Source organism: Scyliorhinus torazame, chromosome 17 (assembly GCF_047496885.1).
Source record: "Scyliorhinus torazame isolate Kashiwa2021f chromosome 17, sScyTor2.1, whole genome shotgun sequence".
Taxonomy (NCBI): domain Eukaryota; kingdom Metazoa; phylum Chordata; class Chondrichthyes; order Carcharhiniformes; family Scyliorhinidae; genus Scyliorhinus; species Scyliorhinus torazame.
Window position 1 is genome coordinate 144,310,945 of NC_092723.1, and position 3,722 is coordinate 144,314,666.

A 3,722-nucleotide genomic window follows, 5' to 3' on the forward strand; every position below is an offset into this window, starting at 1 on the left:
GATAGAATTGGGACAGAGAAAATTAAAATGTAAAAATAAATTAGAAAGAAAAGGGGGTTGCTGGGAAATGAAAAGGGAGCTAATGAAAATAGAAAACAAGAGAGATAAGGAAAGGGAATAGGTAGAGAAAGTAAGAAAATAGCTAAGAGGGATAAAGAAAGGAATAAAAAGAGGTAGAGATTAAGGAAAGAAAGATAGAAGGAAACGGAGAGAAAATAAACAAAAAGATGAAGTGGAACTGAAAGAACGTGCACATCATTACAGTATATCATCACTCACATCTGGAGGAGCTGGCCACACCTTCTAGAGCTCATTGGTCTAGCAAATCTTTATCAGATGTTCAGTTATGTGGGAGGAAGATATAAAATGAGTCTGACAGATAGCTTTTTAAAAAAACCTCAAAAGGTTGCTTTTTGTGTTCATGTGGAAATCATTCGCAGCTACAATGGAAAGCATCCCAAGGCACCACATCTGAACTTGTCATATCTGTGGGCCAGTTGAAGGGACTTTTCATCCAGAGCCAGCTACTGCAGGTATGTCCAGGAGTGTTGTGGAGAACGTGACGTACAGAGGGTTGGGCATCTCAGTCTTATTCTTGGTTTCTTAGTCATTGTCAGTCTCTGTAGTTTCTTTGCATTCTGGGCTATTTTCAAAGCAGTGATGAGAAGATTTGCTAACAGTAGTAAGAGTAACTCATAATTATTGAATTGCAGAGGGTATCTGTTTGAGCGGTAAGATTGGAGAGGGGTAGCAGCAAAAAAAGGAGTGGGCAAAAACCACAGCCTGGTCCCGTATCCAGCCCTGTGGACAGAAGGAGGAATAGAAGAAAATCCACATGATCTGTTCCTGGTTTTGACTTCTATATTCTCCCCATATGATGTCAGTGAACTGGTTTATGCTTCGGTTTACTTGGCAGCGCCCTTGTTAGTGGAAATTCCATCGGAGCGTGAGGCATTGTGAGAACTTGCCCCCTGCCCAAGGCCTGTCTGGTGAGAGTGTGAGAGGGAGTTTGTTCTGTGGGTGAGGGGGTGATGAGGTACGAGGGGTGCCTGCCTTGTGGGTTGGGGGTAATGGAGCAAAAGGGGTGGCTGCTCTTTAGGTTAGGGGGGGTGCTGGGGTGTGAGGGGTGACTGCCCTGTCGGGGGTGATGGGGTGCGAGGGGTGGTTGCTCTGCAGTAGGGAGATTGGTTGCAACCGGTGTCTGCTTTTTGGGTGATGGGGTGCAAAGGATGCTCTAGGAGGGGTGTGAATAAATATCTACTCTGCGTGTGAGGGGGGAGGGTGGTTGGAGTGAGAGGTCTCCCTCCTCTGTGGGCATAAGAGTGTAGGAGTGTGAAGGGCACCTGCTCAGTGGACAAGGGAGTGATAGAGAGTGAGCGGTGCCTGCTCAGTGGGGTCGGAGGGAGGGTTGATGTTGTGCAAGGGGTGTCTGCATTGTGGGTGAGGGGTTATTAGATGTGAGGGGTGTTTGCACTGTGGGTAAGGGGTGATTGGGTGTGTTGGGTGGGTGTCTACACTGTGGGTGAGGGGTGATTGGGTGTGAGGGGTGTCTACGTGGTGGGTGATTGGGTGTGTGGGGTGGGTGTCTGCACTGTGGGTGAGGGGTGATTGGGAGTGAGGGGTGTCTACATGGTGGGTGATTGGGTGTGAGGGGTGGGTGTCCGCACTGTGGGTAAGGGGTGATTGGGTGTGTGGGGTGGGTGTCTGCACTGTGGGTGTGGGGTGATTGGGAGTGACGGGTGTCTACATGGTGGGTGATTGGGTGTGAGGGGTGGGTGTCTGCACTGGGGTGAGGGGTGATTGGGAGTGAGGGGTGGGTGTCTGCACTGTGGGTGAGGGGTGATTGGGAGTGAGGGGTGTCTACATGGTGGGTGATTGGGTGTGTGGGGTGGGTGTCTGCACTGTGGTGTGGGTGATTGGGAGTGAGGAGTGGGTGTCTGCACTGTGGGTGAGGGGTGATTGGGAGTGAGGGGTGTCTACATGGTGGGTGATTGGGTGTGTGGGGTGGGTGTCTGCACTGTGGTGTGGGTGATTGGGAGTGAGGAGTGGGTGTCTGCACTGTGGGTGAGGGGTGATTGGGAGTGAGGGGTGGGTGTCTGCACTGGGGTGTGGGTGATTGGGAGTGAGGGGTGTCTACGTGGTGGGTGATTGGGAGTGAGGGGTGGGTGTCTGCACTGTGGGTGAGGGGTGGTTGGGAGTGAGGGGTGTCTACATGGTGGGTGATTGGGTGTGTGGGGTGGGTGTCTGCACTGTGGTGTGGGTGATTGGGAGTGAGGGGTGTCTACATGGTGGGTGATTGGGAGTGAGGGGTGGGTGTCTGCACTGTGGTGTGGGTGATTGGGAGTGAGGGGTGGGTGTCTGCACTGTGGTGTGGGTGATTGGGAGTGAGGGGTGTCTACATGGTGGGTGATTGGGTGTGTGGGGTGGGTGTCTGCACTGTGGTGTGGGTGATTGGGAGTGAGGGGTGGGTGTCCGCACTGTGGTGTGGGTGATTGGGTGTGTGGGGTGGGTGTCTGCACTGTGGTGTGGGTGATTGGGAGTGAGGGGTGGCCTGTTCAAGAATCGGCCTGTTCAGCTATATGAAGACCCATGGTAGAAATGTGCGATGCTGACCAGGGGGTGAGGGGGGGTGAGAGCTGTGTACTCTGTCGGTTTGGGAGTGAAGGGAGGGAGAGGTTTCTGTTTCTGCTGTGCACAGCTGCTCATTACTCCTACAACATGCTGCACTTCTGTGCTACTTTCAAAATCTTTCCACGACTGACACAGTGTGCCTGTATAGGTCACACCTGGGGTGCTGTGCGCACTGCCCAGAGAGCAATAAATATTGAAGTAATCTGAGTTACTTGAATGAGAGTCTGGTTTAAGAGTGGGCTTGTGAAAGGGTGGACTGGTTAAAATGTGTTCTGATTAATAAGGGGTCTGGTTAAATGTGCATGAAGAGGTAGGTTCCAGAAACATCTATATAGACAAAGTCAAAGATGCAAGATGATACTTTGAATGCGAGCATTTGCAGGTAATTAAGTCTTTACAGAGCCAGAGAGAGGGGTAATCCCAGGTTAAAGAGAAATGAATTGTCTCAAGCCAGGACAATTGGTAGAATTTCGCAAGCGCAGGCCAGATGGTTGGGGGTGAATGTAATGGGACATGAATCCAAGGTCCCGGTTGAGGCCGTACTCATGTGTGCGGAACTTGGCTATAAATTTCTGCTCGGCGATTCTGCGTTGTCGCACGTCCTTAAGGCCGCCTTGGAGAACGCTTACTCGAAGATCAGAGACTGAATGCCCTCGACTGCTGAAGTGTTCCCCGACTGAAAGGGAACATTCCTGCCTGGTGATTGTCATGCAATGTCCGTTCATCCGTTGTCGCAGCGTCTGCATGGTCTCGCCAATGTACCACGCTTCGGGACATCCTTTCCTGCAGCGTATGAGGTAGACAACGTTGGCCGAGTCGCACGAGTATGTACTGCGTACCTGGTGGGTGGTGTTCTCACGTGTAATGGTGGTATTCATGTCGATGATCTGGCACGTCTTGCAGAGATTGCCATGGCAGGGTTGTGTGGTGTCGTGGTCGCTGTTCTGAAGACTGGGTAGTTTGCTGCAAACAATGGTTTGTTTGAGGGTGCGTGGTTGTTTGAAGGCAAGTAGTGGGAGTGTCGGGATGACCTTTGCAAGATGTTCACCTTCATCGATGACGTGTTGAAGGCTGCGAAGAAGATGTCGTAG